This window comes from Poecilia latipinna, unplaced genomic scaffold (genome assembly GCF_001443285.1).
Source record: "Poecilia latipinna isolate Pla-1442-1.1 unplaced genomic scaffold, P_latipinna-1.0 Scaffold83, whole genome shotgun sequence".
Classification (NCBI taxonomy): Eukaryota; Metazoa; Chordata; class Actinopteri; order Cyprinodontiformes; family Poeciliidae; genus Poecilia; species Poecilia latipinna.
Genome location: NW_015112699.1, coordinates 383,223 through 397,881, shown reverse-complemented (window position 1 = coordinate 397,881; position 14,659 = coordinate 383,223).

Here is a 14,659-nt window from a genome sequence, read left to right as displayed (position 1 = left end):
GCTTTTTAGTGTTATTACAAACTGAAAATTTCATTATGATCTCCTGTGACCAGAGTACTCTTTTTTTTTTTTCACACGTTTCCTGGTTTGCTTGTAACGAACATGCGGAGGGAATCTCTTGTGGCTTTCTTTCCACGGCCTTGCCACTTTTCCATAGAAAAACATCTTTGTGGAATGCTCATCTAACAGTCTCCAAGAGTCTTCACTAGTTCTCCAATTGTTGTCCTGTCAGTTAGTTTAGGATGGCTATGTCTTTGTTTTTATGCAGTTGTGCCTCACCATTAACATCTGCATATAATAATTTGAATAGTGTGAGATCTTCACATTGTGTGGGATATTTACATTTACAATCTGGCCCTCCTATAAACGTCTTCTTAACTTCGTCTCTGACCTGTCTTGTCTGTTCCTTGGTCTTTGTGATGCTGCTTGTTCATGAATGTTTCCTAACAAACCATCGAAGCCTTTGTTGAACATCTGGGTTTAGATTGAATTAAGTTGCACACTGGCTTATCCTATTTACTAATTAGTTGACTTCTTAAGCAAATTATGGCACTAAGCTGCATCTAACTGTAGTAAATTAAAAAGAATTGAATGTATTTCACACTTCAAATTTGTATTTGATCTATTTTACAAGTATCCACTACTTGTAATTGTCTAACAAAAACCCAAATAAAATATGAAAAACATTTTTGGCTGAAATGTGGCAAAATGTGAGAAACTTCAAGCATCTTATTTTTTGTTTTTTTTTAAACCTGAAAAAATACCACAAAAAATTTATTGTGCAATTCAACCTACTTGAGTTAAAGGTTTAGAGGTTTTGCATGCATATGTTCCATAAATACACATAGGAATAGTGTTTGTGTCTTTTTTTGTTTGTGTTATTGTCTGAATACATAGCGTCTCTTCTTATAGCTCACATCAAAATCCGAGCACAATGTTTGTAATAAATCTCAATTCCAGGATATTGCCACTTAGAAGCGAGTAGGCATGCAAGGTTCTAGAGTTTACCAGTAGGTGGCAATGTTGCATAATTTCTTTGGTCTTTTTTTCCTCCCTTCCTCTCCACATAATTGCGTTTTAATATAGTTCCTTGCATTTGCATTTGCGATTAAATTACACTAGCTTTGGAGCCATACCGTTTATTATGACTAATTAAATAACCCAAAATTTGCAAGCTTGCCACTCTATTATTACCTAATTCACAAAAAAAGGATGACAGCATTCACAAACGTGAATATTAACATTTTAATGAAGTATTCCGGTATATTTTCAGATAGAACGGAGCATACTGATGAGATCCACTGAGCAAAGGCATCCAGCAGTGACATTTTGTGACGGTGAATAACTGGCCACATGACTGAGGAATCGGATCAAAATTTGTATGCAAAGCCTTAACCCTTTAGATGCATTAAAGGTCAGCTTTCCCCTAAGCCGATATCTTGCACTTGCCTGCAGCTGGGAGGCAATGCTGCATCCTGCCACCTCTGCTCACCCTCGTGGGGGTATTAATGAGGAGCTTCACAATGATCATGCAGAGATTAAAGAAAGAGCAATTTTAGTGCCGGATATGTGGCTTCATATTTTATGCATATTGCACTTCTGGCAAAGCCCAAATGAGCTACAAAAACTGCATTTTTTTTTTTTTTTAGGTGGTTCATAGGCTTTAGTTTGCCCGTCATTAATTTTTGAAGTTTTATTATTTAAAAACATCACACAGACGGCCAAATTAGCATGAATTGAGGAAGACCGTCACAAGACATTTTTCAGATAATACGAATGTTTCATAAGACAGTGAGTCAAAGTAAAATAGATTTCTTAAATGTTCTTGTGAGTTGTATAAGTTGACCTTAAATTTTTTTTCTTTAGGATTGTATGAATTGTAATGGTTTCCGGTGGATAAATGTGACATTTGACTCAGCAGGTTTGGCTGCTTTTGTCTGACTCCATGGCTTTAAAGAGAAAAAAAATATGCTTATTTGCTTTTCTCTCAAAGACTCCATGAATAAACAATAAATGGTCCTCACATTCCACCTAATTTGAACTTTTTAATGCTGGATAAACTAATGAGTTGCAATTTGCTATTAGCAATGCTTTTAGTCCAGTTTAATGTTATGCTAATAAGGTAAGGTAATTTTATTTATAGAGCACATTTTCAGCAACAAGGCAATTCAAAGTGCATCACACTTTGAATTGAATTCACACTTTTATCACTTAATACAGTGATAATAGCTACTATAAACAATCTGCAGGCAGAACTTTGCCAACTCTACCTCTCTGAGACACTACCAGAACACTTTTATTGAGGTGGGTGATGTTACAAAGCAAGCAATTATTTCTCCGACTACTGCACCACAGGTGATTGAAGAGCTTAGAAATCAATCTTCAAGCTATTGCTGCAGAAAGGAAGATTGTGAATGAAACCTTTAGGTTTTTGTGCCCCAGCGGAGTCTGGAGGAGAATTAACTGTACCTATCCATACAGAAAAATAACTGTTCCAAATATTATTATAAACTGTAAAGCATATTTAATGTGGGGTGGGAAGAAAAGTGAGCAATCAGCTGCACCCTTAATGAGTTCACCTTTGTTTATTCTTATTTCATTAAACGTCTTGTCTCAGGCTGTCGCTGTCTTGTTCAATTCCCGCTTGGTGCAAAATGACAGAGCCGTGGATTGCAATTTTGGTTCTGAATGTACAATACTTACACTGATCAAACTTCAGTTGGATCGTTCACACGAAATAGAGACTTTTGTTTAAAACATAGTTTTAATGTTCATGAAAGTTTAATTCTGTTTTTAAAATACACAAAAACAGCATGTTCAGGGTTTCTTGGCTACCTCAAAAAAGGGGTGAAAACGCCACTACGTACACCGGTCAAATGTAAATTGTATTGTTTGATATCAGTTACATATTGCGTTACCGAAAACCCTGATCACTACCTCATGTTGTTTCCTTCCTTTTTTTTTAATTAATGTATTTTTTTTTTACGTTTCAATCAAAATTCAGCAGTAAGATTTTTCTTTTTAATTTAGACATAGGACATTATTTGGGTTGGGGTGGCAGTGTTCTGTTAGCATAAATTATTTCATATTTAAAGCAAGACTTCTTAAAGTCATTTAAGTGAAATGTTTTGCATTCTAGTACACAATTTAAAAGTCACAAAATCACAGCAAGCGCAGCTTTCAGATACATTTGCAGCAGCAATACCCTCAGGATTTGACTGAAAGCTATACAGATATTAAAAGGTAAAAGATGCCATGAGTTTCATGTTATTAAAGGATTCATAGTGAAACCTACATTACCCTGTAGCAACAAGGAACAAAGCACATTTTTCCAGTACAACACAGAAGAAAAAAAAAAAAACAAGCAAACAATGAAGTGAACTGAAAACAATATGCTAGATGTTAACTTTAACCCTGTCCCTCTAGGAAAGACTAGCTCTTATTCCACTGGGAATCCATGGTATATAAACACATCCATCATCTCTCACTGGATCTTTAAGCTCTGGTTGCTTTCAAATGATATGTCACAATGTTTCCCTGCTTTGATTGGAGCTCCCTAAATGTTGTTTGACAAGCACGGTGATGATGCAATACTTTTTTTTTTTTTCCCCAGTCTTTTCATTTCAGACCGCACATTCTCCAAGGAGTGGCTGACCCAGCGGTGACATGACCTGTCATTCACATGCAAACACCCGAATGAAAGAAGAAGAAAAAGAAAAAAAAAACTGAATTGATGCGTCATTCTGCTGCTTCCTTCTTCTACCATTTCTACAGGAAAGCTTTTTATTCTGTTAAAATTATTGTTCTATTAACAAGAGAGATTAGCATCACAGAAACAAGTCGATATAGTATATTGAAATTGTATGCAATTACTAATTTTGACCACAAGTCTTTGGATAGTCACCTCCAATAATCATATTTTTTTCTTAAAATATTATTTAATTTCTGGAACTTCACTGAAACCACAAATCGCTGAAATGCACTAGTTTCTAAGCAGAAAATAGCTTTATTTCTGACTGATCATTTTTTATTCGTCTAAGTTATGATCTTACACAGCTCTCTATAAAGACATCTCAGCAACTAATTATTCCACAGAGCGAGGAAGCAAGTGTAGACTTTATCACTAATACCAAGAATACAATTAGGATAATCAGAAATCCTCATAAAGTCTTTTGTGGTAACAACATAGGATAAGATATTGCAGAGTTTAATAGCCCAGTTTTGTTCTTTGCATGTCAAAATGTTGCACCTTTGTGAAGTACCCATTACTAAGTTCAAATAATTAATTTACAGAAGCCTCGTTTGCCTGTATGGCACAGATTTCTGTCATCTTATAAATCTAGGCAATCGTGTTAAACTGCCATTCAATTAGAGACAAGTGAGTCTTCAGATTCAAGAAGCGACATCAACTTGTGTGAATTGCTCCTTTTAAATCAATGGGGCGTCGTTTTGTAAAATCAACTTTTTTGAGCTTAACATCACTTTATAATGTTATTCCCTCATCGAACCCATACCTGGAGTGTTGCTTTGATTCGTCCTTGCACGTTTGAGAAATCTTTCACTCTCCCTTCGGCAACCATTGAGCTTCAGAAAGAGAGAGAACCACTTTCAAAATGTTAAATTACTAAGTAAAATTTCTTTTAAGTCACATTTGATACATCATTTGATACATACATATCATGATACACATTTTTATAACAACTTAAGGTAACATAGTTACTTGATTGGGTTATAAAATGGAACAATGTGCCCGCCTCAGATACATAATACTGCTCCCTTAATCATAGAGCATTTTTAAAAAAAAAGTTTCAACATTTTACATAACTGTACAATGGACGGCAGGTTTTTAGTTGAACTGAAGGAAAAAATTGAGCAGATTTTAAATGCAAATAGGATTCAATAAATGACAGAAGCAATTTGGCTAATGAGATGTCTAAATATATGACCTATACTACCAGGGAGTTATAGCTGTGTTTACCCCGAAACAGATATGAAGAAGCGAATAAAAATACACTTGTGTCACTGTGCAGTTTCTCCCTAAACATTTGACCAATTAGATGACTATTTTTGACCATAGTTTGGAATTCACAGGCTTACCCAATTGGCCGGGTCCTGGGTGTCTCAGTAAGAAATAAAGAGGCAGGATTTGTATTCAGCTTCAGGGGAAGTTCTGTCTGGGAAGCTCAATTGAGGGCAACAGATGCTAATGAGCTCTTTTCAGCAGGAGAAAATACAGGCTGCCAAAATGTGTCCCCCCCACCCCCCTACTGTATTCTAGAAAGTTTGGACCAGGATGAGGTTCACATGAGAGAAAGGGGGAAACATCCACTAAGAGATGCTCAGCTTTTCTGCATCAACCAGCTCTCCATGCAGTGGGCTCAGTACAACTAATATTTTTCCATATTTGTTTTACGCTTGTTCTTTTTTAGCCTTTCCTGCTCGTCACACACTGTGCTTAAAGTGCAAATACAGAAACGCAATGTTGGTGTGTTGCTTGTTGAATATAAATAACAGTTGTTTTTTTTTTTTTGTTTCATTGCCCCTCCCATCAGGCAAACCAACAACCCGCATGGAGTGAAAACCAAACACAAAGAAGCTGCTCTGCAAAGCACAAAAACAAACACTGCAGACGATTCAAATAGGTAAAGCAGGAACAGTTTGAAAAAAAAACAACAACAACAACAACATATATACAGTTCTTCAAATGAGAAACGTCAAGAAGCCCTTCCAAATACAGGGACTTATCATATAAATAGAGAAGGGAAAAAGTGCAATTAAAAGTTGCTCCAGGAGGTCAGAAAGAAGTGACGGATTGAGTCAGTTAAAGTTTGCATCTCAACTTCAAAGTCCTGAGGCACTTTGTACTGTTCCCAAGCAGTTTGTCTCATAGATTTACTTCTGAAAAGAATAATGGGAAATGACTTTAACTTGCCAGACAAATAATGTTACTGTAATGAGAAAATATTGCAAAAACATTCCGCCCTTTCTGGCCTGCGCATTGTGTTGAAATAGAGCATAGTTGCACTTTTATAATTAGAAACCTAAACCAAGCTGACTAAACCACACGATTCCATGTAATTTCACATAACGCAGGCACAGTTACACCAAAAAGGCCGTCCTTTTATTAAAACTGCCGTTGTTCTAGTCGCTCTGGGCTTTTGTGTCTTTGAATTTTGTACAAATTAATCCTCATTTTACTTTTTTTATGTGAAGCCCGCTCCTTTGACTGTTATGGTTGGGTTTGCTTCACTATTTATAATATTAAATTGGTGTTTGAGTATGTTTTTTTATTTTCATTTTTTGCATGTGTGTCCTTTAAGCTCAGTTTATTCTGTGTGTCTTCAGTTCAATTCATCTTCCTCCCACTCAAACTGGCCTCACATTATTTAAATTCTCATCTTTCTTTCTATAATGTCAGCAGCATTTCACTCTCCATCAGTTTTATGCACAGACAGACAGACAGTATGAACGTCTGTCATGACAATGTCCCACACAGAAATGGGAAGCCTGCTGACCTGACAGCTGTCCAGCAGATAGTTATTGGCATCTCCACTAGGAAGGTAAGGGCCAGAAGGTTGTTACTAAAATAAAATCCGTTCACAGTCTACTGTATCCAAGCATAATAATGGAAAGTTAAGTGCAAGGAAAAAGTATAGTTGAAGAAGGTGCACAAAAAAAAAAAAAAATCTGTGTAGCCATATGTTTGAGAGCAAGCATGCAAAGGGAGAATACTATATCTGAACCCACGACTTTTAGATTGTAATACAGTTCAGAATGTATGTAACTGACCTGAAATTTGTCTGTATGACTGGAATGAATTCACTTTATTTTTTGTAAAGTGTGTTGAGATAACATGTTGTGAATTGGCTTTATACAAATAAATTGAATTGAATTATATTGTTCTTCCCACCCTGTCGTTCCAAAGATGGATCTGTGTTTCACATCTTTGTATCAGTTCTCATTATCAAAAAGGTTGTAAAATAATACCAACTCTAAAAGGAATTTAAACTAGCTGTCTTTTTTTATGTAAACGGATCCTAGGAGGAATAGTTGATGCAGCATGCTTCTTATTCTAATCTCAATAAACACAAATGTAAACATAAATATAAAATGTTATTTATGGCACATCACTTCATTAAAATGTTGACAGAATTTCCTTAGTTTGACTGGTAACAATGAAAATCAAAACTGAATGTGTGTGGTCTCAACTGGTACCATATTAAAATGTTTTCAGGAAACCCAGTTTGCTGCAATTTATAGCTAGATCTTAAAACCTTTCCTAAATGTTTGCGACAAGTGAGTTGATTGAGCTGAGTTCAGTGAGCATCGACTTCGACAAAGAAGAAAGTTTTGTGGCTGCAAAAACCTCCAATTTCACATTTGGCATCTGTGACAGAATGTTGGGTGTATGTGTATATTTACATCTTGGAAGACTCAAGAGCAATGCAAGAGGTTCTACAGATGTGTGTTGTTTAAATTATTTTGGAGTATCAGATTGCAAGAAGGTCAAGTCAAATTCCTTCTTAAAAGGGTAACTAGGATGAGACTTTCTGGTTAGAGAATGCAGGTACCGGACAGACTGACCTGCCCAGTCATGCTCTAAGAGTTCACAAAATGAAGCAAGAAGACCGAGCGAAGCTTCCAAACTTCACTTGGGCTCCTAAATTTTGAAATATGTCCAGAATGTACAGGGGGAAAAAAATCCACTGAGCAGAAAGTTAAATGTGTAGAGGCAATTATTTTTTTACAAATAGTTATATATATAAATGACATGAAACTTTCCATTTGTTTTCATTCTCATTTTTTTACATCATTGGATTCTAAGCACATGTGGTGTTACTTCATTGTCAAAGAGAAAAGAGAAAAGAAACAACGTCAGTGGAAACAAAATGCTAATTTTTTTGTTCACATAGTTGCATTTAGTTTGATATATTTTTGATCTGGCAGCTGGAAAGTAGATCTGTAAAGAACAGCAGCAATGCCAAAAGGTTTCATAGAGAACAGGTAAATTAGTGTGATTTTGTGCAGTGTGTCGTCTCCCACATTACTCTGCTTCCTGCAACCGAGGATATATAGGCCTCTTTAAATAGAAATGATTAATTGTTGGTTTTAATTGGAAGGCTGTTGGGACAGCACTGCGCTCTCTCTTCCTTCACTTGGTCGTTTAGGGGAGGGCAGATGTCAAAAGGACACCTGGCGCTTTCCTATTCAGTGCCTCTGCTTGCTGTATCGACGTGACAGAAGCTTCTTCCTCTTCTGCCTCGTCTCCCTGCAGGTGTCAATGACACAGGACATTTTGTCTTACTGGCACAAGTCCCTCTTTCCAAAACTGTAGCTTATCTTTTCTTTCCATTTCTTTCTTTTGCTGCTCTTTCTGCTCAGTTGCATCATCTCTTATTTCTTCTGTAGTTTGAATAATTAGCATCATATTTATTCTGTCATTGTTCCTTGCCTGGTTTTGCATCAGTATGGACATTTTCTGTATTGCATTCTTGATCTGAAAATGCAATAACAACAACACTGCCATTTTGTTTTTACATAATTAGCAAAGCAAGAACATAAATAAATTATTTTGTGTCACTTTTTTGTTATTTATTTAAATAAATAAAACAAAATTGCTCTTGAAATATCTCCCAAGAGTAAAGATTTCCTATATTTTCCAGGGATTGTCTGTCTTCATAGTGTATTTGTTATGTAGAAATCATTGCATTTGAGGAAATTCCTGATACATATGCTGGATATTTTTTCCATGCAAAAACTGAATTTAAAGCTCCAGCAAATCAGAATGGTTAGTTGTTCTGTGCAACTTGGACCAAAAACTAACAGAAACTTAAATCATGTTTAATTTTAAATTAATTAAGAGTTTAGTTATAATGTCTATTGAAGCAGCTTATGCTCCCGTGCGAGTGAGTTTGGCTTTGTAAAACACTGAACGCAAGGTATATCCTGCACAGCTTCCGAGGATATTTATTATTAGCATTAGCTAAATGTGACTTTTAAATTTATACTTCAACTTTAAAAAAAAAATCCCTTCTTTCTCTGCTTATGTAGTATTCTAGTGTGCAATGTATTTCCTTTCCAAATCCTAAATTATTTGTCTGAGTTGATTTGTAGAATAAAAACATAAAATTGATTTTTGCACACTGACTCAAAGGATTTCAGGGAGACAAGTATGGTTGAAGTCAATTATATTCCTACAAGCATAGAAAATGCAGCTTTGTCTTTCCTGACAGCTTACATGGTGACAAAAGGAAGTTTTATCATTTAAATTAGGAGACCAGGCTTTTATTACTTTGTACCGTATTTGTTTGTCTTCCTTTGTGGCTGCTGTCAAATTCTAATGTAAGCAAATTGACAAATATGGGTTTCTTTGAATATAACTGTTTGCAGATACATGCTATGGATGATACACAAAAGTAATTTATTATTCAGCAACAAATGCTCTTCATGAAGTTACCGCATCAGGCAGAGGGGTGTTTTTCCCCCTTGAATTTGCTTTGGTGCTGTCAATGTTAAAAATATCTTTCTTGTCCTAAATAATGCTAAAAATGGTATTGTATGAATGTATAAACTATTTACAATCTTTGTGTCATGATCTTGTGTTCTTTGAGTTGGTTTTGGGTTTTGTTACTTTCTGTCTACTTGTTTGATTTGGTCAGTCATGTTTCTGTTCTTTAGTTATTCCTTGTTTCTCTGGTTTAATTATGTTCCTGAGGTCTAGTTATTGTTTGGTGTTTACTCTCCTCCCTCGCCCCCTGTGCTACTTTCTCTCTCTCCCCTCACACCTGCAATTAGTGAGCTAATCAGTGCAGGTCCATTGTTCCTCACTCACTTAAACACTTCCTCACACTCCTTGCTGGTTCCTCCAGTTTATTTCTTCTACTTCCTCGCTCATCACTCCTCATGAATCCTCCTGGCTTTTTGTTATGGTTTATTTTTGTTCTACTCTGGCTCCTTGTGTTCCCATGGATTTTTGTAAATTTTTGTTCTTATTTTGTCATTCAACACTTTCGAGATGACCCATGCTCCCGGCTCCTGTCTGCCTTTTGAGTCCCCACCAAACACCTCATTACACTTTTTGGTTTAAATTATCATACAAAGCAATCAATTTACTTCTGAAGGTAAATGCACATCTAATCCTCACTAACAAAGATGATCACAAAGTGCTTTAAACTATCTCTTTTGCTTTCACTGTGCAACTTACTTCTGAGGTGAGGGAATAACATTGCTTGGCCTTTCTTACTATCTGCAGCCTCCTTGGGTATGCACAGTGGCCCCTGGTGATTGATGATTGGGCAAGGGCAGAGGAAATCTATCCCCGGGTTACAATGCTGCTCTGGTGATGGATAGCCCCTTAGAGGTCTTGGCGGGACTGATGGGTCATGGGCCTGAGTGAGCCCAAAGCTATGAGGGGGAGTGAGGAGAAATATCAGGGAGGGAGTAATACAGAGACCAGGAATATGATTTAAGAAACAGCTAAATGTGTCTCATGACCTGTGTGTTTTGGTCTTTTGGTGTATAGTTCCATATATGTTTGCTGCTCATTATTACATGTAATTAACGTAAAGCTTGCATTTGATCTTTTTGCATTAATATTGATATAAAATCCATATGTTTTTTTCCTGACTTGCATCTGAAAGCAGAGATTTTTGCTCTGGCTGAAATCACATTAGGATAAATGCAGCCCTTGACCAAAGCTGTGTAAATTTTAGCTTTTATATTAAGGACTGCCACTATTCTGCGGATGAAGATTGAGGTGAAATGGCCACATATAAGACTAAATTATTTTTCCCAACAAAAGAAAGTAGATATTGTCTCTTAGATGACATGTTTGTATTTCTCTTCAGGCAATCCTAAGACTGCATTATATAATGTCAGTGTTTTTATTAGTTTGTGACAGCTCGGAAGCCACCAGGACCTGAGATAATCTTGTACTGAAGATAAAAGTTTCGCGCTGCCTTGTGGGACATATACTATATCATCCTGCTGCAGAGAATTAACTGAAAATCAATCGCAATGAATCATGGGTAGCATGTACAAACTGACAGACAAATTAAACATGCTATATTTTTTAATATCGCATTAGATACAAAAGATTTTTTTTAAAATATAGATTGTCTGACAGGTTGTAGAAACACATACCTTGACGAGTAGCTGTGAGCTGAATCATAAAAAGAAAATATATTATCTTCCCCGGCCTTATGTGATCATTTAATATCCTCACCGTGCAGCTAACATGGTAATAAACCTCTCTACAAATTTTGTAAAGCCTGTTTCCTCTCTAGTCTTTCGAAGGATCCATTATTGTGTCTCTGAATAACAGCATAGCTGGCTGACCTCCTTGTATCCATTAAAAGGTGAGAACTGTGGTCTCCTTTATGACCAGCCTTTTATTTCTTTTATGCAAATGAGAAGATTTCCGCATCACAAACAGCCCCCACTGAAAAAAAAAAAAAAAAAAAAAAAAACAATAAAAGAAAAAAATAACACTCATTCTTTGTTCTGTCTGCACCACTAGTTTGCTCTGAAGCAATATAGCGCTGAGGTGGGCCATATTAGTGATAAATTGTCATGGATTAGATGTCGGCACTGAAGCAAATTCACTCCCACTGAGGTTATGGTAAATTTGTTCATGTCACAAATGGTCAGACAAATTAGTGCACGCTCTGTGCTCGGGAGAACTTCATGTTTTTGTATCGGAAGAAATTTTAACGGACATAATAATTGATGAAAGCCACAAGCCAAAGAGAACGTGGACAAGTTAAGACTGTCCATTTTTCAGTGTTTGAGTCTCAAACACTGAAAAATTACTTGATATTGTGCAACGTGTAAGGGCCCTTTACATGAGGTACAATTTAATTTAACCTGCACAATAGGAATAAAAACAATTATAAATCAGCTGTTTGGTACAAAATGTCCTGATGGAAAGGGTTCTTTCAGCATGACTCTCTAGAGAGACTATTGATACTCAAACACACTTTCAATCACTGCTTTAGGGATTCCTAACTCATTGACTTCCTGGTTTCGATGTTTGCATGTTTTACAATACTTTCAACACAGCTCATTTTCTCCAGTCTTGACATCTTTCTATGAGACACGAAAGCCGCTTCACCATCGTCGAGTCTCACACTAGTTGGTTAATCTCTGGTTGGGTTTTAACCAAGTTTGGAGCATCTCCATTGCAGCCTGTTCCTCACTATTGTGGCTGTAAACATGGGCAGGATCCTGGCGCTGCCAATGGCTACACTACTCCACACAGAGAGGCTCTCTGACAGCAGACGGCATGTACGGCGGTTCACCGATGTTGTTGTTAGGAGTTTGCAAGGTCTGGCCTTCACTCATGCAGTCATGTAAATCTGCAAATCTGCTGTCAATCAAATCGTTTGTGTGCAATACACGACTTGGAATGGCTTGTACCCCTGAAATGGTTGAGAAAAATGGGGAAAAACCATCTGCTAATGAAGGCGGTCTGGGGCAGAACCGGCTACCGTGGAGAAGCAGCTAAACAGGACACTGCTGAAGTGAAGGAAGATAAGAACATTTACATCAATCAGCGCTTGGATTACAGCAAATAATTTTCTCTTTGGCTTTTTTTTTTTCTGAAACTGGGGAGCTGGCAGACAGCTGGCAAGCTCCATTAATCATACTACGAGGATTTGAATTTGTGTGTCTGGCAAATTTTGTGAAGACTTCCGATTTGCCAAAGGGCTGAGCGAGCTCCCATGCGAATAGCAATTAAACATAAGTCTCTTGTGGAGACGTCAGATCATACTCTAAACCGGTGAGTCTGAATCGTGTCTCATTTTTACAACCTCTGGCTCAGGCTATAGGTGTCTCTTGGGGAAGCCTTTTGTCTTTTTTTCCTCCCTTTGTAAAATCTTTCAGATTTTATATTTATGCATTGTCCTCAAAGTGGGTGTGAAGGGATTTATAAGCACTCTGCATCTGACAACCTCACATTTGTATTTTCACACAGGCGTCAGGACTGTGCCGCTTCAACAAGCAACGGCTGAAACTGATAACCAGCTTTTCTGTCAGCTTGTATTATAAATGTATGGTTAAAGCTCCAGACCGACTGCTCTTCCATTATAATGCTCTTAGATGTGCATAAAGAAATATAGGGGTCATCAACCATTAACATTTCCTTTTTTTTCCCCTTAGTTCATTTTTTCTCATAGATTATGGATTTACAACATCTCCAGCTTCTCTTGTTTTATGCTCTGTTTGGATAAATCACAAATGTTGTGTCACCGAAAAGATTTTTGAAAACATAGTTTACTGTCATGATGGAAAAATATGGTGCACTCAGACTTTATTTAAGTCTGAGTGCTGTAAAGGACAGAGCAGCATGTGTCAAGGATGGCTACTGCAGGAAACCAGGCATCCAACAAGGCCTTTGGAAGAAGCAAGCGGGACAAAATGGCTCTGTTCTGATGGACAACCGCCCAGGACTAAATTATTCCAGTCGGCGAGGGTTTGAAGTAAAAAGCACAACACTTGTTCGAAGCAAAATGAGGTTCGAGGCCTCTTCTGTCTGAGGACACAGAGCAATTGTAAAACACCTACTGCTTGTAAAGTGGGATGCTGAAAAAGCCTGAAAATCTATCGGTAAAGGGCAGGAGTGCAAACTCTGTATGATGCTTCCACTCGGGCCCTAAGACCTTTGTCAGCTTTCTCTGTCATAATGTGAGATGGAGGCAGTCAGCGGCTACTTAGTTCCCTTGGATGGGCAGGGGATTTATTACACACTTTCCCTCTCCAGGAGGCCAACTTGATGCCTCTGATGCAGCGCGCACGCTGCACTCATTTGGCTTCAGACCAGAAAAGGTACTGCAGTGGCAGGGATGTTTCACTGAGGTGGCGGGTAATTGATATATGACTTCAGCCATCTTAGGGGTGAGCTGAGGAAAAGAGAAAAGCAATTTGTGTCTCAGCTTGGGTCCTCCTCGCCAGCTTCAGAAAGCTCTCCAATTTTGCTTCTCGTCTACCCAGTGCTTTTGTCTGAGGATAAATGGCTAGCTGAGAATTTCCTTTGATTGCATAAACTAAAATCCACACACACTTGTAATGGGCGGCAGTTTTGGCCTCTTCGAAAGGTTCGAGTAAGAGGTTTTTTTTTTTCATACATAGGACATTCAGTGTACAGAGGAAGAGGAAATGGTGGTATGTCTTTTTTTTTTTGTCTGTGTGCTGATAATTGATTGAAGAGCTGTTTGAACTGACAGCAGAAAGTAGGGGAATAATTTACTACCTTTATAGGTTTTAGAGATTTTGCTCAAACCTCCCCACAGACTCCTTAATATATCTATTTACTTACCTCAGCGTTTCAACTGCTAAAACCCTTTGGAAACAGAATGTACAGCTTACATCCATAGTCAAGAAATAGGTTAGGAATAGCAGTAAGAACATTGCTGCATTTAATTCTAAAGGAAATATTGCTTTTTGAATGACACAATCTGAATTTTTTTCTCCTGCTTCATATAAAAGTGACGACAAATGTATTAGATACAATCTTAAAGCTACATCTGTTAATATGTAGTATATATTGCTTTCAATATCTAAGAACAATAAATTCACTCTATACAGTCTCCAACATGAAAAGGAACAGAAATTATTGTTAAAGTATTTAAAATGAATATTTATTAAATATTGATATTCA